General features: G+C 45.4%; 1 protein-coding gene across 2 annotated transcripts in view; it reads right to left on the bottom strand.

Moving 5' to 3' along the window:
* WWC3 (WWC family member 3) overlaps nucleotides 1-18,620 on the bottom strand; it is a 186,140-nt gene extending 167,520 nt beyond the window's left edge. For both annotated transcript variants that reach the window (XM_050963480.1, XM_050963471.1), the window contains exon 1: nucleotides 18,471-18,620. The gene's annotated coding sequence lies outside the window, so the exon portion shown is untranslated. The remainder of the gene's footprint in view (nucleotides 1-18,470) is intronic.
* Between the last annotated feature and the right edge of the window lie 9,133 nt (nucleotides 18,621-27,753).

Consider the following 27,753-nt stretch of genomic DNA (forward strand, 5'->3'; position numbering starts at 1 on the left):
TCTTCACATGAACTTTAACTACTTCCATTGGCTTTCCCTGTCCCTCTGTATCAAATACAAACTTTTGGTCCCTTCCGTCAAGGTCCTTCTTTTATCTCACTATATCTCACACACACCCTTCGTTCTGCCAATGATGTCTGCCTCCATCACTCACTTGTCCACTTCTACCACACACACTTTCATGCCTCCTTCCCTGCTAACCCCAGTGCCTGGAATGCTCTCCCCAAAATGATTCTCACACCCTGTCCTTCAAACCCTTCCAAAGATCCACCTTTACCATGACACCTATCTAATGATAACGACTAAACATGTGACCTGTTTAGTGATTCACTGTTATCCCTTGTACATCCCATCTTATTTTTATTCAAAAAAATTAAGCCTCCATTTAATACATAATATGAAGCTTGTATTTATTTTTTTTTTTATATCCGTTTAGTTAGACTGGTATCCACATAGGGATTTGTACTCTTAAATTAAGATAAACAGATAAGTCAATTTAAAACTAAGTCAATTCCTTACCAACTTATGCTCAATTGATATAAGCCATTTTATAATGGATTTACACCTGTTTTTCTAAGTCACTTTTAAAACATATCTTTAGTTAAACCAATGCAAGTCCGTGCGTAGAGAAGACCTTAAAAATGATATCTAATGTTCCTAGTGTTTCAGCGTCTCCCCCTGCCCCTCTACCCTCATTTTGTTTCTACACACCTCTGTGGCGTCTTAGACTGTAAGCGCACAGATGGTGAATGTCTGATGTTTGAACTGTACTTAGCAATAGGGGCCCAGTTTTGTTTGGGGTCTCTAGGTGCTACTGCAAACAAAAAACCAACAAGAATCCTACTGTAGAAACATGAGAAATGTTATTCCCTGTGGGCTAGCCATAACCCAGCCTTTTTGCAACTTTTGTTTCTCTTTTCATCTTGCTTCTATGTACAGATGCTACCATAGTCTATATTTGATTGGGAAGAAGATTGAGAGAGATGAGAAAGCACCTACATTTCTATTTTCATTAGCCAATGCTGCAGTCAAACTAAAGACCCAATGTTAAGAATCTGTGGCACTTGCTTGCTCTGCTGAAGAATGCAAGTTGTCACATCTTAGCAGACATGATATTCAGGAATTCTATTTTTAAACTGTAGGCAGAAGTAGTTTTATTTTGTTTTACCAAAAAAACAATTAAATGTACTTCTGTAGAGACCCACACATACCTTTATAAAAGTACACCCCCATACACTCCCACCACAATATTAGAAGCCCCATGAATCAAGCATTATATTTAATAGTTTTATGAAGGACAGGGTAAATATAGGAGGGTTTATCCACTAGAGACAAATTCCTACACCTTTTTTCTTGCCTGTAAAGGATTTGTTCTTGTGTTTGTACAGTTTTGTTATACTTCATACTCTAAACAAACAAATGTTTGCCTCTAACACAAACTAAATTGTTATCAAATGGTCTCTAAATCAATACTGACATTCGCTCAAGAAGACAGAAACCTAAATCCACATCTTATACTAAGGATTGAAATCTCAAGTCTTAAATCAGCTAATTACAGCACCTGAAAAGCAGAGTAAAAGTGTTCTTTTATATGACATGCATTCTAGCTACCGTTTTTAAAAAAAGCTAATATTAAAGTTCCTGTTCAGGAACACCTAAACATGTATGTTATTTCTAAGTGCTTCTGGAGCACATTGCATTTTACACGCAATTAAAGAGACAAAGTCCCTACCCCTTGCAGCTCACACTTTTAACAGCATCTGAAGTCTCATCATCTAAGGACATGTTTAACATTTCTCTGTATTTGTCTTACCTTAAAACTCTTACACACATTTTTCTATGCAGGAAAGCATCTTCATTTTGTCATTTTGTCCAAGATTAAACTGCATTACCTTTCATTCATCAGTACTCGGCAATGATATGTCTCAAATTCTCAAGAACAAATATTTTCTGAAAATTCCTTCTATTCGAAACTTGGCTGCTCAGGCCTAGATATTGCAAGCTGCCAAATGCCCTCAAGTCCAACTCAAGGATGCTCAGCACCTCCCCACAGACAGCCAGGACCTTCTAAGATTAAGCGCTAACCATACATTCCTGCATATTCCTGTATCATTGCAAAGCTCTGAACTTTACTAACATTTTTCCTGAGAAATATAAATTTGAGCACCACATCATCTGGAAGTGCAAAACTGCATGGGTTTAGAGAGCGCACAATATAAAATCTCACTTTGTGAACTATGACAAAACATTTAGCAGCCTATCATCTTTCTTCTTGTTAAGGTTTCACAGCACTCTAATTTTTTTTTCTTCTTAAACTACTGCAAAAATTGGCTAACCTGACCACAAAGTTTAGTGTCACTCAATCTAAACTTAAAATTCTAATGTTCTTTTTAATACACGAATCTATCATTTATATTGTACTGTAAGGAACAATCCTTCACTTTTTGGAGAGAAATGGCCTGCATAATCTGGAAAGCAGCTTCCATCGCTACCTTCCATGATTCTACACTACTACTCAACATATTTTAGGCCTGTACTATTCAGAATCTTCTGCCACAGGAGGTACAGCATCAGCGTTCAACAAGGCTGGATAAACCATAGGATATCAGTTCCATTAATTGGGAAACATGTGGACATGAAATTAACACAGATGATAACTTTTCCCCAAAACAGGCATATAATTTGGGCAAAAATAATACCCTAACCATCTCACTTGTTTCAAAGTATCTAAACCACAATACACTGAGGGTCAAAAAGATCAAGTTTAAATGATTAACCATGAACCAGATTTCAGTTATCAAATAAGAGTAACAAAGAAGCTGCAATTTTTAAGTAAACATCAAGTTCAAAAAAGTACCCAACACTGACCAGCCTGACATCTCTGGCCCCAATCGTTCAAACACTTGTTCAAACACTTGTCACTCACAAGTATCAAGTTAAGACTGTGTGTGTTTGGAGAATCAGGGCCCAGGCCAATTAGCTAGAGTAAAAAACACGTGCACCTATACATCTCCAGCAATTTAAAGAATAGATTAATATATTTTAAAACCTAGATGGGACAGTTGTTATTATCTAGACTGACCACCTGCATAACACAGGCCATAAAAAGCCAACCAATAATTCCTGCATTCAGAGTAAAAACAGGGGGGCGGGGGGGGGGGGGGGGGGGAGAAGAGAAATCCAGGCAAAACTGTCAGTCAACCTGAGCATGAAAAACCAACTGCAGGATGGTCCAAGTGGATCCCAGGGTTGCTTTATAGAGCCCCCCTCCCCCCCTCACACACACGAGCTGTGATTGTCCTGCAGCACTGTCAGTCACTGCACCTCTGGGTGGGAGGAGGGGTCCCACCACACCTACAGCAGGGAGTGCCAACCTAGGTAAGCAGGGTGGAGGAAGAGTGTAGAACAGAGAACTCCCTGGGGGAATTCCCTCCACATCCCCCCAACCCCTCTGCTCTCTCTGCAGGAGGAGAGCCATGGATGTGTGATGGGGGGAGGGAGCTGTCCGATGAGTGCACTGCCAGATCATTTAAAGCTGGGGAATGCCAGGTGATTTGAGGGCAGTACAGTGGCGGTGGAAGGCCTGTCCCCGATGGAGTTGGGAGGGTATGGGGATGGATGTTGCCTGGTGAGTTAGGAGGAGTATGGGGGTAGAGGGGTACTGCCAAGTGATTTGGGGGCAGCATGGGGCACAGGGGCATTGCTGGGAGGTATAGAACATAATCCTAACACAGAGTGATTTTTATATTTTAATCTTCAAAAATCCAAGAGCTTCCAGGGGCCTAAATGGAAACCTCAAATGGCACCTCTGCACATTGTCATGACTTGTGGGATGGGGGGGGGAGCTTACAAGTTAAAAAATATATATATTCTAAAGTCAATAAAGAAAAGATTGAGAAACCCTGAACTATAGCATATCCTATAAAAAAGGTATCCAATCTTGATTTAGAGACTTCAAGGCTTGCCACTTGATAAATTATTCCAACTGTTAATTTCCTTCACTATTATAACTGTGTATCTTATTTGCACTTTTTACTATTTCTAGCTTCCATAATTTCTTGTAATGACTTTGCTAATTTAAAGAGCCTTGAATTCTCAGATAACTTCTCCCTATGTAGGTCATTGTCTGTCAGTCAGTCATCTCTTAACTTTCCCTTCAATAAACTAAAGACATTGAACAAGTTTATGTCTGTCATTGGAAGGCATACTTTCCCAAATTTCAAATCAGTCTTTTAGCTCTTTTTGAACCCTTGCCAATTTTTCAACATCCTTTTTAAGGAACTGGCACAATATTCCAGCAATGGTCTCTCTAATGCCATATACGAAGAAAATATTACCTCTCTGTTCCAATTAGGGTGACCAGACAGCAAGTGTGAAAAATTGGGAGAGGAGGTGGGAGGAAATAGGATCCTATATAAGAAAAAGACCCCAAAATCGGGACATCTGGTCACCCTAGTTCCAATATCCCCATTTATACACCCATGGTACATGTTAACCCTTTTCCAGAGCATCTCACTGGGAAATCTTGTTCAATTCAGCTATCTTCAACATCCTCTAAAGTGGCAGTTCTGGAACTGTAGGGTGGGACCCCAAAGTGGGTCATAACCCCATTTTAATAGGGTCGCCAGGGCCAGCATTAGATTTGCTTGGGCCCAGGCACAGGTCCCCTCACCCCCAACCTGGGGGCACTGGGGGTCTGGCTCTTGCCCCCCTCTTCCCTAGGGTCATGTAGTTGTCAGAAAGGGGTTGGGGTGCAATGAAGTTTGAGAAACCCTGCTCTAAAGCCTGTTCAGAGTCACTACTTTCCAGGACTGCCAGTAGGTAATGGCCTGCATTCTTTATACCTCTACCCTGAACTGCAGCAAGTTTACCAACTGATTCAGATTGCTCTGGATCAGTGACCAATGATCATAATTTACCATTCCACCAATCTCCAAACTCTATCAGCAATTATTTTATGTTTTCTTTCACGTCATTGATAATTATTAAACAGCTTTAGAAGAACCAATCCCTGTGGGATGACACAAAGAACACACCCTATTTAGTTAGGGACAGGAACTAGAACAAAAAGGAAATGGTGAGAAAAGTCTGAAAATAACTTGGAATTTTATTAAGGAATATTCAAAAGGAAAACTTAAATCAGGGCCTGGTCTTGTGTACAGTAAGTTAGATCAACAGACTGGAAATAACTCTCCTTGAGGAAGACGAAAAGGTTCTCAATAATTCACATTAGTTATTGAATGTTATAAAATGTTTGGCCCCTTCAGCACTGTAACAAGTTATGACTTTCCTAGAGACAATTTTCTTTATTTTTTTTTCTACGAGAATTGATTAGATTGACATTCACTAATCCTGTGTGAGAAAAGGTGACTTGAGTGCACAGAGAACAATCTCTCCTGTTGGGTGACAGTAGGGTAACTGAATTGATTCCCTCCCTTAAATTTGCAACGACACATATGAAAGGGTAAAAGAAATCCCTAATGATTTAAGATTAAACAGCTGTCCTGCCACTACCTTCCACGTTCTCTTGTCACATGGATACAAACACCACGTAAATCAATGGGAGCAGCATCTGTGTAATTGCAAGCAACATTTAACCTATGACCTGGTAGTTAAGTGTCCATCTAACTTGTCCATTAAAATATTTTTTAGGTCTCAAACCTGCAAAGACTTACGCCCAAGCTTACCTCTGACTTCAAGGGGACTATTCACAGAGCATAGCATTCAGCTGATCCTGAAAAGAGTTGTGTAAGACTTTCGGGGCAGAGACTGTCGTTGTCTTTATGTTTGTACAATGTCTAACAAAATGAGGCCCTGACTTAGTTGAATCGACCCTGCTCACTTAATCAAAGCTAGTCAATCTTTTGTATTCTCCCTGTTCTGAGTTTTTAAAGTACTTAGCATCATACAGCACTCTATGGCCTGGTCTACACTACGCATTTAAACCGATTTTAGCAGCGTTAAACCGATTTAACGCTGCACCCGTCCACACAATAGGGCCCTTTATATAGATATAAAGGGCTCTTTAGACCGGTTTCTGTACTCCTCCCCGACGAGAGGAGTAGCGCTGAAATCGGTATTACCATATCAGATTAGGGTTAGTGTGGTCACAAATCGATGGTATTGGCCTCTGGGCAGTATCCCAAAGTGCACCATTGCAATCCGAACTCTGATGCTTTGGCCAGGTAAACAGGAAAAGCCCTGCAAACTTTTGAATTTCATTTCCTGTTTTCCTGTTTGCCCAGCGTGGAGCTCTGATCAGCACAGGTGGCGATGCAGTCCCAAATCCAAAAAGAGCTCCAGCATAGGCCGTACAGGAGATACCGGATTTGATCACTGTATGGGGAGACAAATCTGTTCTATCACAGCTCCGTTACAGAAGACGAAATGAGAAAGCATTTGAAAAAATCTCCAGGCTATGATAGACAGAGGCCACAGCACAGCGCTGCGTGACAAGCATTAACGGAAAGCCAAAGAATCAAATGGATGCTCATGGATGGAGGGAGGGGGGTACTGAGGACTCCAGCTATCCCACAGTTCCCGCAGTCTCTGAAAACCATTTGTATTCTTGGTTGAGCTCCCAATGCCTGTAAGGTCAAACACGTTGTCCAGAGTGTTTCAGGGTATTGTAGACGGGCCGGACTCACCCCTGCAGCGCATCCTGCTGGTAACTTCAGGGAATTAGCTCAAATTCCAGCCCGGAGCGCCCTCTGCAGGCCGGTGATCCGCCTTTCCAGCTACTGGCCCCATGTCCCTCCCTGGACCCAGTGCCCTTTTACATAGGGTGCTGCCCCCTGGCAGCGACCCCTTGTTCTCAGGGTTTCCCCTCCCTAGGCAACCCCCGGCCTCTATTCCCACCTTGCCTCAGTGTATGGCTACTGCCAGACATTGTCTAGCCCCACGCCCTAGGGCAGATTGCAGTATCAGCCAACTCATCACTGACAAGGAGGGTTTGGATCTGCTGCCCTGGCCTAACCCGGGGTTGCCTCCTGCAACCCCCAGCACCTCTTGGCCTAAAGCTAGGTTGCAGCCTGGGCTCCAGGCAGGAGCTCCCCAGCTCCTCTGCCTTCCCCCAGCCCTGCTCCACTTAGGCACCCAGTCTCCAGCTCCCCGCAGCCAGGTCCATCTCCCTCTACAGCTAGAGAGAGAGAGAGAGAAAGAGAGATTGATTGTACTCCTGGCTTCTCTGCCTTATATAAGGGCCCGTTGCTCAGTTTGGGGTGTGGCCCCAGCTGCTGCCACTTCCTCCAATCAGCCCAACCTAAAAGGCTGCTTTCTCCAGCCCCAGACCTTATCCAGGGCTGTTTTAACCCTTTCAGGGCCAGAGCAGTGGTCCACCCTGCTACAGGTATATGTCATCAATTTACCCCCCTCCCTCCCCCATGAAAGAAAAGGGAAAAAAGCCATTTCTTGACTTTTTTATATGTCACCCTATATCTACTGCATGCTGCTGGTAGACGTGGTGCTGCGGCAATGAATAGCAGCATCCTCTCCCTTCCCCTCCCCGGTGGCAGACGGTACAATATGACTGCTATCCATCGCCATCATCAGCCCGTGAGTGCTCCTGGCTGGCCTCAGGTGAGGTCGGCCGGGGGCGCCTGGGTAAAAATAGGAATGACTCCCAGTCATTCCCGGTAGATGGTACAGAACGGCTGGTAACCGTCCTCATCATAACAACTGGGAACTGAGTTCCATCAGCCCCCCACCCCTTCATGTCTAAAGAAAAGATTCTGTACTGCCTGGACTATCATAGCAGCTGGAGGCTGCCTCCCCCTCATTTTATCTCACTAAAAAGACAGTGTTTCTTATTCCTGCATTCTTTATTACTTCATCACACAAATGGGGGACACTGCCACAGTAGCCCAGAAAGGTTGGAGGAGAAGGGAATCAACGGGTGGGGTTGTTGCAGGGGCACCCCCCGTGAATGGCATGCAGCTCATCATTTCTGCGGGATCTGACACGGAGCAGCTGTGCTCTCTGGTTCTCTGATACACTGGTTCTCTAGTCCACTTGCCCCATATTCTAGGCAGGACTGACTATTTTTAGATAAACCATAAAGGAGGGATTGACTCAGGGAGTCATTCCTATTTTTGTCTTTGCGCCCCCGGCCGACCTCAGCTAAAGCCAGCCATGAGCACCCAGGACAGCAGCAGACGGTACAGAACAAGTGGTAACCATCTCTGCTACCTTGCAATGGCAAATGAATGCTGCTGTGTAGCGCTGCAGTACCACCTCTCTCAGCAGCATCCAGTACACATACGGTGACAGTGACAAAAGGCAAAACGGGCTCCATGGTTGCCATGCTACGGTGTCTGCCAGGGCAATCCAGGGAAAAAGGGTGCGAAATGATTGTCTGCCGTTGCTTTCACAGAGGAAGGAATGAGTGACAACATTTACCCAGAATCACCCGTGACACTATTTTTGCACCATCATGCATTGGGATCTCAACCCAGAATTCCAACGGCGGGGGAGACTGCAGGAACTATTGGATAGCTACGGGATAGCTACCCACAGTGCAACGCTCCGGAAATCGACACTAGCCTCGGTACATGGACACACACCGTCAAATTAATGTGCTTAGTGTGGCCGCGTGCACTCGACTTTATACAATCTGTTTTACAGAACCGGTTTATGTAAAATCGGAATAGTCCCGTAGTGTAGACATATCCTATATTCAAAGAACAACTCTCACTAACTTCATTTGCAGTTGTGAGTATTCAGCACTTCTGCAAATCAAACCCCAGGATCTCAAGTCAAGCAGCCAAAAAATTAGAAACACATAATCAGTGATCACATGCGAAAAGTCTGGTTTAAGCGACAATCTCAGAGCAGGGGTAGACTAGAATCCAATTCTCCAGAGCAGCATTTGACTGCCTAACCAGGAGAACCTCCTTTATCTTCCTTCAATCCCTAGGCTCATTCACTGCAAAACTTCCAACCTCCAAATCACTTCCATAGAACATCTGTACACGCTCGCGCTTCACACCATCCATTTCCTAGCCCTTGCATCCCGCCCGTACACCAAGTGGTGGGATCTGCTGCCACCTGAGGAGCATAGGTGCTAGAACTAGGGATTCATGTGGTGCTGCCTCACCCCCTGGCTTAACATAGTTTCCATTATATACAGGGTTTACAGTTTGGTTCAATGGCGCTCAACACCCCCACTGTACAAATTGTTCCAGCACCCCTGCTGAGTAGGGGGAGGAACCCCAGTGGGCCAGTCTGTACTACACTTTGATTCAGTGGCCTGGAGTCTGGTAAGGAGTGTGTCTGGTGGGTACAGCTTGTCTTGCCCACCCATCCAAGTGTGACCCCTTTCTTTTCTGCTCTATCCCTCCCAATGTGTCCAGGTCCTGTCTCTTCGCAGTCCTATTCTCCTTATTTAGCCAGTCCCAGTCTCTACACCTCAGATTTTTCATCCCAGGATCAGAAAGCCCTAGTGTACCTCTCCAAACTGCTCATCCCAGTCTCACTCTGACACTCCTATCCTGTCTCCTGGCCCAATCTCTCCACTCGTTACCTAATCTCTCTCTCCTCACCCCCTACCCTGACCACCACTCACTGCTCCCCTATGTTCCCTGTCAGTAGCTCTAAGTCTCCCTCCACATAGGTTCCTCATCCCAGCTCCTTGTCCAGCCAGTCCCATTTCTCCCCTACACCCTAGCTCTTCTGCAGATGTCTCCCCACCCCCTCACTTCTTTCTCCCTGCCCCATTGGTTCCCATTCCCAGTCTCCTTCACCTCCACATCTCCCTCCCTGGTTCTTAGACTCGACTCACCTCTATCCCTCCCAATTCCCTTTACTCAGCTTCCATTTCAGTTTTGGGGTTCACTCCCCATTTCCTCCAGACTATTCCCCCTCCAAGTCTAGTTTTTGTCCCCTCTGCATTCATATCAGGTAACTTTCTCCTCCATGCTGCCTGAATGAGTGCCAACAGGATCACTAAGAGCACAGGAAAGGTAGACCTCCATCTCTCAGTTTTAACTTCAGGTGCCCATGCTCACCACAGTCTGCAGCAGCCCAGAGCTGCAATTGCAGAGTATGTCCTGCTCAGCTCCAAGTCGCAGCATACTCAGTGCAGACAGAATCTTCAGATAATTTAGTTGCTAAAATCAAAATCCCTACTGAGCATGTGCAACCTGCAATTTTTCAAAGGCTTTTTCAAATTTTGACCGTTTTCACAGGGGCAGAAAAAGGCACATCCCCAACACAAAGTACATCCCCTTGCCAAATCTGACCTTCTCAGAAAAAACGGTCACAGGAAACTTGTATTACCATAGTATCTAAGCACCAAGCCACTGATCAAGACCCCACTGAAGAGTTTACAATCTATGGCCTGGTCTACACCACAAAGGGATGCTATTCGAGGAAGGACTGCTAGGCAGAGATGGCGTTCACCTTTCGAGGAGGGGAAAGACCCTATTTGCACATAGACTGGCTAATCTAGTGAGGAGAGCTTTAAAGTAGCTTCGACGGGGACAGGTGAGCAAAGCCCACAGGTAAGTGGGGAACACGAAGACCTGGGAGAAGGGACGGAAACAAGAGGGAGCGTGGGCTATAATGGCAGAGAGAAAGGAGGGGGTGAGGGCAAAACTGGGAGGCAAGATCAAACCAATATCTTAGATGCCTATATATAAATGCGAGAAGCATGGGTAATAACCAGGAAGAACTGGAAGTGCTAATAAATAAATACAACTATGACATTGTTGGCATCACTGAAACTTGGTGGGATAATACACATGATTGGAATGTTGGTGTGGATGGGTATAGTTTGCTCAGGAAGGATAGACAGGGCAAAAAGGGAGGAGGTGTTCCCTTATATATTAAAAATGTACACACTTGGACTGAGGTGGAGATGGACTTAGGAGACGGAAGTGTTGAGAGTCTCTGGGTTAGGATAAAAGGGGTAAAAAACAAAGGCGATGTCATGCTAGGAGTCTACTACAGGCCACCTAACCAGGTGGAAGAGGTGGATGAGGCTTTTTTTTTTTTTAAAACAACTAACAAAATCATCCAAAGCCCAAGATTTGGTGGTGATGGGGGACTTCAACTATCCAGATATATGTTGGGAAAATAACACCGCGGGGCACAGACTATCCAATAAGTTCCTGGACTGTATTGCAGACAACTTTTTATTTCAGAAGGTTGAAAAAGCTACTGGGGGGAAGCTGTTCTAGATTTGATTTTAACAAATGGGGAGAAACTCATTGAGAATTTGAAAGTAGAAGGAAACTTGGGTGAAAGTGATCATGAAATCATAGAGTTTGCAATTCTAAGGAAGGGTAGAAGTACAGCAAAATAGACAAAATGGATTTCAGGAAGGCAGATTTTGGTAAGCTCAGAGAGCTGATAGGTAAGGTCCCATGGGAATCAAGACTGAGGGGAAAAACAACTGAGGAGGGTTGGCAGTTTTTCAAAGAGACACTATTAAGGGCCCAAAAGCAAGCTATTCCGATGGGTAGGAAAGATAGAAAATGTGGCAAAAGACCACCTTGGCTTAACCACAAGATCTTGCATGACTTACAAAATAAAAAGGAGTCATATAAAAAATGGAAACTAGGTCAGATTATAAAGGATGAATATAGGCAAACAACACAGGAATGCAGGGGCAAGATTAGAAAGGCAAAGGCACAAAATGAGCTCAAACTAGTTATGGGAATAAAGGGAAACAAGAAGACTTTATCAATACATTAGAAGCAAGAGGAAGACCAAGGACAGGGTAGGCCCACTGCTCAGTGAGGAAGGAGAAACAGTAACAGGAAACTTGGAAATGGCAGAGATGCTTAATGACTTCTTTGTTTCGGTCTTCACTGAGAAGTCTGAAGGAATGTCTAACATAGTGAATGCTGATGGTAAGGGGGTAGGTTTAGAAGATAAAATAAAAAAGAGCAAGTTAAAAATCACTTAGAAAAGTTAGATGCCTGCAAGTCACCAGGGCCTGATGAAATGCATCCTAGAATACTCAAGGAGTTAATAAAGGAGGTATCTGAGCCTCTAGCTATTATCTTTGGAAAGTCATGGGAGAAGGGAGAGATTCCAGAAGACTGGAAAAGGGCAAATACAGTGCTCATCTATAAAAAGGGAAATAAAAACAACCCAGGAAATTATAGACCAGTTAGTTTAACTTCTGTGCCAAGGAAGATAATGGAGCAAGTAATTAAAGAAATCATCTGCAAACACTTGGAAGGTGGTAAGGTGATAGGGAACAGCCAGCATGGATTTGTAAAGAACAAATCATGTCAAACCAATCTGATCGCTTTCTTTGATAAGATAACGAGTCTTGTGGATAAGGGAGAAGCGGTGGATGTGGTATACCTAGACTTTAGTAAGGCATTTGATACCGTCTCGCATGATATCCTTATCGATAAACTAGGTAAATACAATTTAGATGGGGCTACTATAAGGTGGGTGCATAACTGGCTGGATAACCATACTCAGAGAGTAGTTATTAATGGCTCCCAATCCTGCTCGAAAGGTATAACAAGTGGGGTTCCGCAGAGGTCTGTCTTGGGACCGGCTCTGTTCAATATCTTCATCAAACGACTTAGATGTTGGCATAGAAAGTACGCTTATTAAGTTTGTGGACGATACCAAACTGGGAGGGATTGAAACTGCTTTGGAGGACAGGGTCAAAATTCAAAATGATCTGGACAAATTGGAGAAATGGTCTGAGGTAAACTGGATGAAGTTCAATAAAGACAAATGCAAAGTGCTCCACTTAGGAAGGAACAATCAGTTTCACACATACAGAATGGGAAGAGACTGTCTAGGAAGGAGTATGGCAGAAAGAGATCTAGGGGTCATAGTGGACCACAAGCTAAATATGAGTCAACAGTGTGATACTGTTGCAAAAAAAGCAAACGTGATTCTGGGATGCATTAACACAGGTGTTCTAAACAAGACACGAGAAGTCATTCTTCCGCTCTACTCTGCACTGGTTAGGCCTCAACTGGAGTATTGCGTCCAGTTCTGGGCTCCGCATTTCAAGAAAGATGTGGAGAAATTGCAGGTCCAGAGAAGAGCAACAAGAATGATTAAAGGTCTTGAGAACATGACCTATGAAGGAAGGCTGAAAGAATTGGGTTTATTTAGTTTGGAAAAGAGAAGACTGAGAGGGGACATGATAGCAGTTTTCAGGTATCTAAAAGGGTGTCATCAGGAGGAGGGAGAAAACTTGTTCACCTTAGCCTCTAATGATAGAACAAGAAGCAATGGGCTTAAACTGCAGCAAGGGAGATTTATGTTGGACATTAGGAAAAAGTTCCTAACTGTCAGGGTAGTTAAACACTGAATAAATTACCTAAGAAGGTTGTGGAATCTCCATCTCTGGAGATATTTAAGAGTAGGTTAGATAAATGTCTATCAGGGATGGTCTAGACAGTATTTGGTCCTGCCGTGAGGGCAGGGGACTGGACTCGATGACCTCTCGAGGTCCCTTCCAGTCCTAGAGTCTATGAACCTATGAATAGCTATGCTGGCTAGGAGTGTGGAACAAAAAAACAAATCATACCCCTGAAGATAATTAGGCTGATAAAACCACTAGCGCAGATGCTTCTGTCATCTTAACTAATATCATTCGGGGAGGTGGCATTACTATGCTGGCAAAAGAATTTCTGTCAGGATACACTGCTCTACCTTAGGTCAACATAGCCCATGTCTACGCTACAGAGCCCAGGTATAACAGAGACAGATGGAGACAGAAGACAGACGGGGGAATTCAGATGCGTTGATTATTCATTAACCATTAATTTTTGAGATCTAGCAGTTTATAATCCATTTAATACATAGCACATTGATTTTGTATAGTGTTAAGAAGTCTACATACATCAACGCAATTATCTTTGTCAACCAAGGCAGTGATCGATCTCTAAGATAAAATACTCACTAAAACTGCTTGGCTGACTGTGATGGGGTGTGCTCGCCACACCAGCCCTGAAAGAGCTGATTAGGCTAGGTGGGCCCCATCACCTAACTAAGCTGCAAATGGGGGAGACTTAGGTTGTGTGGAGGGCCTAATTACAAAGAAGTTCACCTATGAGGGAGCAGGCAGAGCTTCTATAAAGCTAGGAGGCTGGCCGTGGCAACAAGGTGGGAGGCAGCAGGGATGAAGCCTGCATCCTCTCTCTCTGCAGTAAGGGAGCAGGAATGGGATGTAGAAACTCATGAGGAAGGGTTTACGTAGTGGGCCTAAGAGAAAAGGTTGTGAGTAAGAAGGCTGATGAAAAAGAAGCATGGTGGGCTGTAGTCCAGGGAAGAGGGCAGCAAGGTTAGTGAAGACCCAGACCAACTGCTTGCTACAGAGCCCTGAACAGGAACCCAGAGTAGAGGGTATGCCTTGGTTTCCCTATCATCCACTACAGAGTGATTTTGTTAAGGGCAGCTGATAGGAAGACTGGTGGAGACACTGCAGGAGTGACAAAGTCAGGACAGTGGGTATAGAAGGACTTTGAAAGACTTCCCATGAAGAGGAAATTATAGCGTGATCTGGCTGGAGGGTCATGTCACGCAGTAGACATACTGTAACTTGGTGAGCAGGAGAAGAACTGTATGGTGGAAGACCAAAAAGGGATTGCTAAACTGAGCAGAGCTGATCACTAGGAGGCACCACCCAGCGGCAAGCAGAACACCCTTTGACACTAACCTTCCTTACTTTATCTCACATATTATTCCTTGTTTTCCTTCCTAGCTTTACTCCACTTTCTTTCCTATAATATTTTCTCCTGAGTCATATTCAGTTTCCAGTTCTCTTCTTTCTCCTTCCATCTACCACCATCTCATCTCTCTTTTCACTGTGTTCTTCTCCTCCTCTCTTGCATTTCTTCCTCACCCCAGCCTCCAAAAAAATCTGTATACTGCTTTCCTAACTTACCCCATTAACCTTTCCCACTCTCTCCTGCCCACCCTGACATAGGGATCAATTTGTTAACCAAACAACTGGTGGTAGGTTTAAGTTTTTACTCAAACAAATGATTGAGACACACACCCCCACGCACAGTCTGGAGGCAATGCCCAAAAGAAGAGCCATGCCCCAAGCTGCTGGGAACGTGAAACATGCTGGAAAGCCTAATAGAGTGTTGTCCCTGATGTGTGCTTGGGAGTGGGGCTCCATCTTTCCTATCATTCTCTAGTTAGTAGATGGCTGATAATCTGAGATGCCTGTGGGCCAAGCTTCAAATTTTTCCCAATACCTTGTGGCTGCTAGATAGTAACAACATGCTGGGTGTGTCCTCCTCCTCCCCCAAAAACACCCTCTCCTTTTGGCTGCTTCAGGAATAGGGAGTAATTTCTGCTACTTTACTCCTTCCTCGGTCTCCTGGTTGATGTGATGGGGGAGGTGTATCTACTACCCCATCCCTCCCTCAATCTGGTGTTAAGTCCCTTTCTCCAAAAAATGAATAGCTACAGTACATCCGTCTCCTAGCTGCTTAGGGCTTTCCCAAGCATTGGCAAAATTGAGTTCTTATTTGTTCCACTGCCACCCAGAAGACTTTGAATAGCAGCAATGAAGACTCACAAGCCTGGTCAGTTTTCACTCTACAGCATTTCCAAAGAAACATCTAATCAGCAGCATACTTTGAAGATGTCTGTCTGTAAGATAACATAGCAGCAGTTTATCCTGAGTTTGCATTTGAAAGGTTATCTTTGCAACCACAGGGCTAGAATGAAGGCTTAAATTCTGCAGAAGTTGATGGCACTGGCCTGATATAAATCATCTTTTGTATCTGCTTCAAGCTAAATGTGTCCATCTCCACTGAATGAACTGTACCACATATTCATGCATTCTTGGTGAGCCAAGGGAAGATTAAGCATTAATCTAAATTAGTATTTGGACAAATCTATACACATCAGACAACATTCCAAATTACTGATTATTTTAACAAATTAAGGCATATAAATTTAAGCATACTGAAGTAAATTGTCATGAATTCAACGGCGTTATAAGACAAGACTTGTTTAATTCTTTCCTCTGAGCTCTATATATTTGCTCCATATATTTCGAAGAACCATATGGAAAGGCTTCCTTCTTCCATTACATTTCAGGGGAAAGCAAAGAGATAGACTGACTACTGAGACAAATATACTTCCCTTCAGACACCCCGAAGGTAGCATATTCAAAACCAAAAATTGGGCCATTAAACCTCACCCACCGTGTGTCTCTAATATCCTGGGACCGAGATGGCTATAATACCACTGCATATTCAAAATAAGTCAACAGCAGCATTAGAGTATACAATCAATGCAGAAAATTATATTTATGAATACACAAAACTGCAGTACATGAACACAAAACATACACATATACACAGTCAATAGAATATGAAAAAGCCAAAATTTTGTTTTCAGATAAAACAGTTAACTGTATAAACAGTATAAATATTTACCTACAAAAACAGCAATGTACCATTGTGCAAGAAAACAGGAATTGAACAAATTATTATTAGTCTTTAAACCAGACTCCATTTAAATGTTTCTGTGGCCTGCTTAACATTCCATGCATATTTCTGGCAAGGTAGTTCTGGACGAAGTTCAAACTGTCCTTTTCTAACTTTCATTTACTATAAAAACTGTTTAATATAGAAAAGTATACAGCAAACTTTCTTATTTTACCAACACCTAAAATACTGACACTTGTGTTCAGTAACTCTACATGGAATTTTTTAGAGCAAATCTTCAAAGTGAGATTGCGTTTACCAGACCGCACCATATATAAATGTTACATACTTACATAATCTTTAAACTGTAATAAATTTTTCAGTTAGCTGATGCAAGTAAGTTTATAAAAAATACTTAAACCTGTTTTTAAAAATTGATGTTTTCTCACTCATTGAGACATGCCACCAAGCCCAAAATATGTGAAGTCATTTTGTAACAATGTAGTCCAACATAATTTGTAGTAGCCCACATATTCTTCAAATTGATTAGAAAAAAACACTGATTTGCCAAATTTCTCCCTAAATGTTATCTTCTGGTAAGGTAAGCCATCATATTATTTCATTATATCCCAAGCAGCTGTGTTTCCAATTTGTTCAAACCGGCTAATAAATCAGCATGGTCATGCTGCAAAGTTATAGTGGATTCTATACTAGCATTTGAAAAATGAAAACACACTCCTGTGCATGGGCATTAACTACAGACAGTGCTGCTTTGTCTCCTAAAATACGCTTTTACCGCTCAAATAATATTTACAGATTGGAAATAAAAAGATACTTTAACACCATACAGAAATGACTAGGGACCTGATCCTGCAAACTCACACCCCTAACTTAAGTGAGCTGGCCCACTTCAGATGTCAGTGTGATTATTCATGCAAGTAAAGATAAGCATGTGCAAGTGTTTACAGGGACTGAGTACTGTATCAGAATAAAGCTATGCAGCTCAGTCAGTCTATATCCACTGTAAGAGACTTTATGCTCCATTTCTTTTAAAAACGCAGCTACATCTAAAATAGTGCAGTTTGAGGGACATTGGAGTTGTTTGGGGTTTCTAGAGCAGAGAAGCAAAGAATTCACACCAGGCCTCTTTAAGAATATTTAAATCAGAGGAGACCTAAATATTTTTCTGTTCTTCTGAGAAGGAAATGGCAGGTCAAAGCTTGAGAAGAAATGTTATTAGATTTCAACAAGTGACAACTCTGTACTTCTAAACTACACCACGATGCACCAATATCATCTCCACTTTCACACTTCACAGCAAAGTGATATTTCACTCCACTATGAATGCTTTAAAATGCTTGTGTTGAATTACAAACAATAGTTTGCAGAAGTTTCCATGAGAGCAAGAAGAGTTTCTTTGACTTCATATTGGGAGTTGAGTTAAAAGTTACTAGCGCAAACCGTGACTTACAAAAATCCAACAAACCCTTTAAATATGTTGCGGTAAGTGTCCTTTTTGGATTTTCTTGGCTCGTAAACTTACACCATGGAACAGACAAGCCACCCCCATCGCCAGATCAATAAAATCGAGTGCCCGCAGAACGGCTGCTCTTTCAGGTGGCTTCAGCCCATCCGTGCAAGCTGAAATGCTGCAACAGTTCTGCTACTTGGAAGGTCTCTGCGTTCGTGCGGGCTGAACCTGGGTCCAGCACAGCGAGCAGCCCGGCGAAGGCGTGACGGCCCCAGCCAGCGCGCACACACCTCCCGACCTCTCTGCCGGGGGAGCGCGGAGAGGGCAAGCGGGCCCCGCTAGTGTCCAAAAGCAAATCCTCGCTGCTGGGCCGAGGGAAGCGAGGCAGCCGATCCACCCTAGCCCGGGCTACTACCCGCCCCCAGGAAGGGAGCACAAAGAGGCAATGGACCCCACCCCCGCGGAGGAGATAGGAACAGGGGGGCATCAGCCTGATGTAACCAGGGGGCTCGCCAGGCTCCCACCCCTTGTGCCCCCCTGGCTGGGGCGGCCCCGGACGCAGTTAGCTGCCCTTCCCCCAGCGCAGCCCCCGGTGCAGGCGGCTTGGGTGCCCGCTGGCCCCTTACCTGTCCCGGGGGTCGATCCACGAGGTCTGCCGGGTGTTGTGGTCGATGTAGAAGACGCGCCCGTCGAAGTCTCTCGCCTCCTCCCAGCCCGCGGGCAGCGGCAGCTCCGAGCTCTCCCGGCCCCGCTGGCCACCCCCCGCCGCCGGCTGCCCGGCTCCCTGCTGCTGCTGCCGCCGCCGCCGGCCGCTCACCCAGGGCATGGCCCCGCCGCTCCCCGGCCGCCGCCACCTGGCCCCGGCCGGCCCCGCTGCAGGGCCCCGGCCGCCCGCCGCCGTCGCCGCCTCCAGCGCTACCAAGCGGCCCCGCGGGGAGCGGGACTGGGGCGGCTCCGGCAGCGCCGCGCCGGGCTCATCCTCCCCCGCTCCGAGCCGGGACCAGCCCCGCCGCTAACCCCGCCCGGCAGCGGCCCCGAGAGCCCGCGTCTCCCAGCGCCCGCCCCGCTCACAGCCCCGCCGGCTCCCCCTGCTCCCGCCCGGCGCCTGCCCCGGCCATCTTCCCTCCCTGCCTGCGCCAGGGCCGGCCCCTCCCGGCGATTCCCACGCTGGGGCGGGGAGCGGCGCTTCCCCTCCGCCCGCCTCCAGCCCCGGCGGCGCAGACACTCCCCTCCGGCCTGGGAAGAGACCCGCTCCCGGAAGGGGGGAGGGGCGAGGCGCGGCGCGGCGGCCGAAGTTAGCTCCTGGCCCAGGTGGCGCGGAAACAAATCCGGGCGTGAGGAACCGGGGGGAGGATCCGGAGCGGCGGGGCCACGCGGGGTTTGCTCGTGTGTTCGGAGCCGGGCTCGGGTTACAGCCACACGCCCCCATCCAGGGGAGTGGCTCGGCCTGAGGGAAGAGAGCTGCCCCGTATGAAACCGCTCCAAGTTGGGGCGTTCCCACATCTGACCCCCTTCTAGAGCATGCGAATTTCACCCCTACCCTGTGTTCACACACGCAATTAGGAGACTGAGGCGCAATTATAAAGGGTCTGGAGAGCGGCTTCCTCGTGCCTCATGACATGCCTCTTCACTACTTCCTCGATCCCAAAGCCCGGATCCTCAGGGGGGGACTTAGACTCCTAACTTCAGTTCATTTCAGTGGAAGCTTGGAGCCTTTGGAGGATCTGGGACCAAGTGTCCGTCAAAATCTGTAGCTGTCACTAAGATGGTAAGTAATATGTATGTGCCTATGGGGAAAGTTTGACCCGTGGAGCCTGCAGAGGATAAGATTGAAAGGCGTGCAGAAGAGACCAGCTACACAACATCAATGCAACCCTGACTGCTTCCCTGGAGCTGGCAATAGCGATGGGCAGAGGAGTTGGAGAATCTCATGATTGTGATATGAGATGTGGGAGGTTTGAGCCTCTCTCCCCCCATGTGTCTGCATTTCTTATGGTACACAGGCACCTCTTTTCTTTGATCAGCATGCCTCATTTCAGTGCTGAATTGTGGTGTATTAGTAGCAACACAGGGGTCTCCTTGCCCTGGGGATTGCCAGGGGTGAGATCGGATATGAGAGTGGTCTGTAGGTTTAATAATGGTTAAGTGATACCGTTAGATGGAATCCTATAAGGGGTGAAGGGGTCATAGCGTTCAGCAAATGTTGGGATGTTTCTGTGGAGTAGGATCAGTGTTTGAGAGTAGGATAGGTGGAGGTAGCTCCTGTTAATACAGGTTACCTAACACAAAACATGCACCTGGTGCACTTGCAGTCTTTATTTCCTAATTTTGAAAGATCTGAGTTTAGCTGAACTTGTTGTTTCAGAAGGGCACATGGCATCCCCCATTAACTTTAAATCTGGGTGAAAGTTTTGAGGTACTAAATTTTTATTTTTTTAAAAGCAGCAAAGAGCCCTGTGGCACCTTATAGACTAACAGATGTATTGCAGCATGAGCTTTCGTGGGTGAATACCCACTTCGTCAGATGCATGTACTGGAAATTTCCAGAGGTAGGTATAAATATGCAAGCAGTATCCAATACATCTGTTAGTCTATAAGGTGCAACAGGACTCTTTGTTGCTTTTACAGATCCAGACTAACATGGCTACCCCTCTGATACTAGTTTTTTTTAAGTAATTTATAAGCACTTCCATGTATCATACCCAGCTCTCCCTTCCAAAGCCTCTGGCTCCTTCACAGCGATTAGTCCTAGTGCAGAATGCACTGGCTGCATGTTAGGCCTGTCCCTCTGCATCATCTCCATGTCTCTGCCAGTCTAGAACAGCCTGGCTCTCCCTCCTCAACCATCCACTCCATGCAGAGGCAGGCAGCAGCATGGAACCTGCAGGTGGAGGATTCAGGGTCAGGGACAAAGAGTCAGAAGGGACATGTTTTGAAGAGGAGAAAGACATTGTGGCTGACCAGAGAAGAAGGATGGCCCAGGGGTTAGGATCTCAAACTTGGGTCCACTTTGCTGCTCTGCGACAGACCATTTGTGACCTTGACCAAGTCAGTCTCTTTGTGACTAAGCTCCTCATCAGTAAAAATGGGAATAATAACACTTCCCTGCAGAAATGGAGTCCCTCAGTCTACCTGCCTTACGCCCATAAGCAGGTGGTTTCAGGGGCCCCATTTCCATGGAAGGGGCAACAGAGCGAATCGGTGCCCAGGAAGTCTGCAGAGAGGCCAAAGGAGGAAACAGCGCTGTAGCCTGTTGAGACGGCCTGCTTAAAATATCTAGGATCCAGAGATTTGGATTCCCCTCACAGCTGTTTACTGAGTGGCCATGAGGGGGCGCTTCAGTAGACCCGGTGTACCTCACGCACCTCCTGGGTGTGGTGCTCTGTCCCATCTAGTGGCACTGAGACCACTTAGCCCTGGTCTACGCTACAGGGTTAGGTCGAATTTAGCCGCAATAGGTCGATTTTACAATGAATGCATCTACACAAGCAACCCAGTTCTGTCGACCTAAAGGGCTCTTAAAATTGACTCCTCCCCGGCAAGGGGATTAGCGCTAAAATCGACCTTGCTGGGTCGAATTTGGGGTAGTGCGGACGCAAATCGATGTTATTGGCCTCTGGGAGCTATTCCAGAGTGCTCCAATATGACAGCTCTGGACAGCACTTTCAACTCTGATGCACTAGCCAGGTACACAGGAAAAGCCCTGGGAACTTTTGAATTTCATTTCTTGTTTGGTCAGCGTGGCAAGATCAGCAGCACAGGTAACTATGCAGTCCTCCCAGAATCACAAACGAGCTCCAGCATGAAGCAAATGGGAGACACTGGATCTGATTGCTGTATGGGGAGAAGAATCTGTGCAGGCAGAACTCTGATCAAAAAGAAGAAATGCTAATATATATGCCAAAATCGCAGAGGGCATGGTGAACAGAGGCTACAACAGGGACACACAGCCATGCTGCTTGAAAATTAAGGAGCTCAGGGGAGCCTACCAAAAGACAAAGGAGGCAAACAGTCATACATGCCGCTTCTATGATCAGCTGCATGGCATTCTAGGGGGGGACCCTACCACTACCCTACCACTGTCCGTGGACACCTGGAAGCAGGGAGTCTCACTCAACACAGCAATGGATTTTGTGAAGGAGGAGGAGACAAATGCGCAGCAGGCAAGTGGTGAATCCGTTCTCCCCGGCAGCCAGGACCTTTTCATCACCCTGGAGCCAATACCCTCTCAAGGTGGGATCCCGACCCTAAAGGTGGAGAAGGCACCTCTGATGAATGCACATTTGTAACTACAGTACAGGGTTTAAAAGAAATAGTGTTTAATTTGCCCTGAAGACTTGGGATGCATTCGCAGCCAGTACTGCTACTGGAAAAGTCTGTTAAGGTGTCTGGGGATGGAGCAGGATTCCTCCAGGGACATCTCCATGAAGCTCTCCTGGAGGTACTCTGAGGGTATGTCTTCACTACTGGCCGGATCGGCAGGCAGCGATCGATCCAGACAGAGGCGTAGCGAGTGCCCTCCGTATCCTCCGACTGGAGGGGGCCCCGCAAGGAAGGGGGCCCCTAAAAGTGGCAAAAAAAGTAAGGTATAACTAGGTAAGTGACATTTATTGACGCTATTGCACAATCCATGTCGGTTTTACTGACAAAACCGTGAAGTCATTATGATACGTCATAATGCTATTGGCTACATCAGTTGTCTGTCAGTCAGTTTCGAATTTTAGTTGGACCCATTCAAAAAAAATGTGTATTTGCATTCATAATGGCCGTCGGCGGATAAATGTTATTAATTTAGTTGTTTAGTTTTTTATCGTTTCCAACGCAGAAGCATGCTTTGTGATGTCTAAGAGAATGTATCAGAGCGGAGCTAGTAAATGAAAGGCAGCAAAAGATGCCGAGAAGGAACTTGAGAAAATTCCAAAGTTGTCAACATATTTTGCACTGCAATCCAACGTACAGATACAGGCACATGAAACGGACAGCGCTAGCAGCGACGAATCGTATCCAGAAGTATCCAGAAGTGCTTCAAGTGAGGTCAAAGGTGAAGCCAGTTGTTCTACCAAACAAACTGTGACAGATATTCCAACTGCTGCCAGGAAAGAAGTATCTGAATCTGAACCACTGACTGATGATCCAGGAGATTGGCCGTCTATAATATTGGACAGGCAAGTGTGTCACATTGTTGCACGTGGCCCACCGCAGCAGAATGAAAGTTACGAATTTCCATTTAACGAGGAAAGACGGAGGTTCACAAGTACTCATTTCTATCGAACCGTGGCAAATAGCGAGAAAATAAGACGTTCATGGTTAATGTACTCAGTTCAGAAATATGCCATTTTTTGTTTTTGTTGTAAATTATTTGGCACTGGCGACATACCGCTACGTCATGGAACATCTGCTTGGAAAGCACTGTCAAAAAGACTTCAGCAGCATGAAACAGGCAAAGGTCATCAAGACTGTACGGTGAAATGGTTTGACCTTCGGTCAGGCATAGTAAACCGTACATCTATTGACCAACTCGAATTGCAGGCTTTTCTGAAAGAAAGAGATTTCTGGAGAAATGTTGTCAAACGCATGGTTGATGTCATTATTTTCTTGTCCGAAAGAAACTTGGCATTTCGAGGAAGTAATGAAAAGCTCGGCGAGCCTTCGCATGGCAACTTTTTGGGACTGTTTGAATTGCTTGCAAAGTATGATACTGTCCTCAGCGAACTTTTACAGAGGCTTAAGAAGGCAGAGACACATGTTCAGTACCTCAGTCCACAGATCCAAACGAGCTGATTCAACTTGTTGCCAGTAACATTCAGGAGGCCAACATAGCGCAGCTTAAAAAAGCAAAATATTATTCAGTTATTTTGGACTGTACTCCCGACGTGTCACATGAAGAACAGACGTCTGTGGTGTTACGCTTTGTTGAATGCAACAGTGAAGATGGTGTCAATATTCGTGAAGCGTTTGTTGGTTTTCTTAATGTTCATGATACAACTGGCGAGGGCTTATTGGAAGTGTTTCTTGAAAAGGCAAACAACTTAGGAATAGACTGCTGACATGAGAGGCCAAGCTTATGATAACGGCGCAAATATGAGAGGAAAGAATAAAGGAGTTCAAGCCCGCATGCTAGAAATAAATGACCGTGCCTTGTATGTACCATGTGGAGCTCACACTTGGAATCTTGTGATCTCAGACGCGGCAAAGTCATCGAAATATGCCGTTGACTTTTTTGGTCTGATTAACAGAATATACGTTAGCTTTTCTTCTTCACCTTCACGTTGGGATATACTTCAAGAACATGTGCCAATATCTGTTAAAGGGTTATCGGACACTCGTTGGGAGTCGAGAATTGATGCTGTGAAGCCATTGCGTTATCACCTTGAAGAATTGTGCAATGCTTTGTCATCTTTGCGAGAATATGCGCTCGAAAAGAAAGATGGCAATACAGCAACAGAAGCCGGTGCGCTTTTAGACCATGTTACTACGTGGCCTTTTGTTCTGACTGTGTACACGTGGTACGATGTACTATTTCACGTCAATAAAACCAGCAAATTAATTCAGTCACCAGATGTGTCAATTGACGTACTGCAGGCAGAAGTCGGTGCTACAATGAAGTTTTTGGAATACTATCGAAATACAGGATATAACTCTGTGGTCACAAATGCACGTGAAATAGCAGAGCATATGGGTATTGAGCAGGTGTTTCCAGAAACCAGGGTGCAACGTAAGAAGAGAATGTTTGATTACGAATGTGCTGATGATTCGAGTCGTCTTTCTGCCGAAGAAAAATTCAAATCACAGTTCTTTCTTGTTCTCACTGATCAGGCCATATCTTCTGTTTCATCGCGATTTGACCAACTCGTGGAGTGGTATAAGTTGTTTGGATTTCTGTACAATGCTAACAGCCTGAAGCAGAATCACAGAGAAAATGAACTGGAGAATCACAGCAAAAATTTTGAAAGAAAAATGGAAGACATTGGTGCCAACGAACTCATAATGGAATTGAATTGTTTTATTTATGTCATCGAGAAAAAGAAAGGACTTGTCACGGCAAACAATTTTTTAACGTACATATACAAGAACAACCTTCAGGAGATATATCCGAATCTTTGCATTTGCTCAGAATTCTTCTGACCGCACCAGTTCCTGTCGCTGGTGCTGAAAGGAGCTTCAGCAGAATGAAACTGATCAAGAATATCCTGCGCTCAACCCTGAGAGATGACAGGCTTTCTACGCTTGAAGTTATCTCAATCGAAAACAAGATTGCCAGATCTCTAGATAAGACGCATTGATTAACCAATTTGCGGAGAACAAGGCTCGAAAGAAGCGCTTTGCGTAAATACGGAATACATGTACACTGTAGGCCTATGTATACATAATATGAACCCTGTATATTGTATAAAATAAATACCGCATTCCAGTTTCTGCATTGTAAGGGGTCCCGGACATATGTTCGGAGGGGGCCACGTTCTTTGTTGCTACGGCCCTGGATCCAGAGGGGATCTAGTCTAGTCCCCGAGCGCTCTCCTGTCGACTCCTGTACTCCAGCTTGGCAAGAGGCGCAGGCAGAGTCGACGGGGGAGCGGTAGCAGTCAACTCACCGCAGTGAAGACACCACAATAAGTCGATCTAAGTACGTCAATTTCAGCTATGTTATTCACCTAGCTGAAGATTGACTTAGATTGACTTCCCACCCCACCAAGTGTAGACCAGGCCTGAAAGCCTTTGCAGAAGGTTTCTGGGGAAGGTTGCCTTATTTTGTCCTCCACGGTAGGATACTTTACCTTGCCAAGCCAGTAGCAAGTAGTCTGGAATCATTGCAGCACAAAGCATGGCAGGGAATGGTCATGGGTTTTGGTCGCGTTCAAGCAACATTCAGTCTATATCTTTCTGTGTTAGCCTTAGGAGAGTGATATCGTTCATGATCATCTGGTTGAAATAGGGGAATTTTTGTAAGGGAACAGTAAAAGGACCCTGTTCGTGTTGGGCTGTTTGCTCTTGGCTAACAGGGATCATCCCTGAGAATAGCCACATGGCAGGGGGAGGGGTGAAGGGATCATCCCAAATAGCCACAAGGCGGGGGGGGAGGTGCTGCACATCCAACTGAAGACCGCAGACCCTCCTTTTAAATGGCAAACCCAACTGGCATTGCTTGCTATGGGAAAGGAAGGCGCTGCAGTTTGAAAACATTCCCACATGTTTAGGAGGACGTTAGAAGCCAAACCCACATACTCTTTGTCTTACCGTGGCTTCCTGGAAACCAAATTCTGTTGCTCAGCCATGTGTGATGTGTCACCATACGGGTAGGCGCTTGATATAAAAGGCAAAATGCAACCTTGTACGTAAAGCACATATGCTGTCTGCTGTGAATTGCTTGATTCACTGTGAAAGTCTCCCTTTTGTTCTCAGAAATGTATCTTCTTAAATTCTACTCTCCCTTTTTATCCCCCTGCAGGTGCAAATGTTTCTGTGCTCCCCCTATCATCTCCGTACCTGAGATTATCGCAGATTAGAAGGTGAAAAAACCGCACTCGTGATGACATGTTTTCTGAGCTCATGCAGTCCTCCTGCACTGATAGGGCACAGCTGAAGCTAATGGGGGAGCAAACGGACATGCTCAGGCATCTGGTGGAGCTGCAGGAAAGCCAACAAGAGCACAGACTGCCCCTGCATCCACTGTACAACCTCCTGCCCTCCTCCCCAAGTTCTATATCCTCCTCACCCAGACGCCCAAGAACACTGGGAGGGGAGGTCCTGAGAACCCAGCCACTCCACTCCAGAGGATGCTCCAAGTAACAGAAGGCTGTCATTCAAACAGTTTTGATTTGTAGTGTAGCTGTAATAAGCAATGTGGCCTTGTCCTACCCTCCTACCCTACCCCACCCGGGCTACCTTATCAGTTATCTCTTTTTCTTTAATTTAATAAAGAAAGAATGCCTGGTTTCAAAACAGTGATGTTATTTTCTTTGCCAGCTGTGATTGAAGGGGGGAGGGTGGTTGACTTACAGGGAATTAAAATCAACAAGGTTTGCATCAAGGAGAAACACACACAACTGTCACACCATAGCCTGGCCAGTCATGAAACTGGTTTTCAAAGCCTCTCTCATGCGCAGCATGCCTACCTGTGCTCTTCTAATCTGGCTGTTCAAAATTAGCAGCCAGACGGTTTGCCTCAACCTCCCACCCCACCTTAAATGTCTTCCCCTTTACTCTCAGAGATACTATGCAGCACACAGCAAGCAGTAATAACAATGGGAATATTGGTTGCGCTGAGGTCTAACCTAGTCAGCAAACAATGCCAGTGAGCTTTTAAACATCCAAAGGCACATTCTACAACAGGGGTAGGCAACCTATGGCACATGTGCCGAAGGCGGCATGCGAGCTGATTTTCAGTGGCACTCTTACTGCCTGGGTCATGGCCACCGGTCCGGGGGCTCTGCATTTTAATTTAATTTTAAATGAAGCTTCTTAAACATTTATAAAATTTTGTTTATTTTATATACAACAATAGTTAAGTTACATATTCTAGACTTATCGAAAGAGACCTTCTAAAAACATTAAAATGTATTACTGGCACGCGAAACCTTAAATTAGAGTGAATAAATGAAGACTCAGCACATCACTTCTATAAGGTTGCTGACCCCTGTTCTACAACCATTCTGCACTTGCTCAACCTATAATTGAACTGCTCTTTACTACTGTCCAGGCTGCCCGTGTATGGCTCCATTAGCCATGGGAACAAGGAGTAGGCTGGGTCTCCAAGAATAACTATAACATTTCAACATCCCCAACAGTAATTTTCTGGTCTGGGAAATAAGTCCCTTCTTGCAGCTGCTAAAACGGCCCAGAGTTCCTAAAGATGCAAGCGTCATGCGCCTTTCCTGGCCATCCCACGTTGATGTCAGTGAAACGTCCCTT

This window comes from Gopherus flavomarginatus, chromosome 1, assembly GCF_025201925.1.
Source record: "Gopherus flavomarginatus isolate rGopFla2 chromosome 1, rGopFla2.mat.asm, whole genome shotgun sequence".
Lineage (NCBI taxonomy): Eukaryota > Metazoa > Chordata > Testudines > Testudinidae > Gopherus > Gopherus flavomarginatus.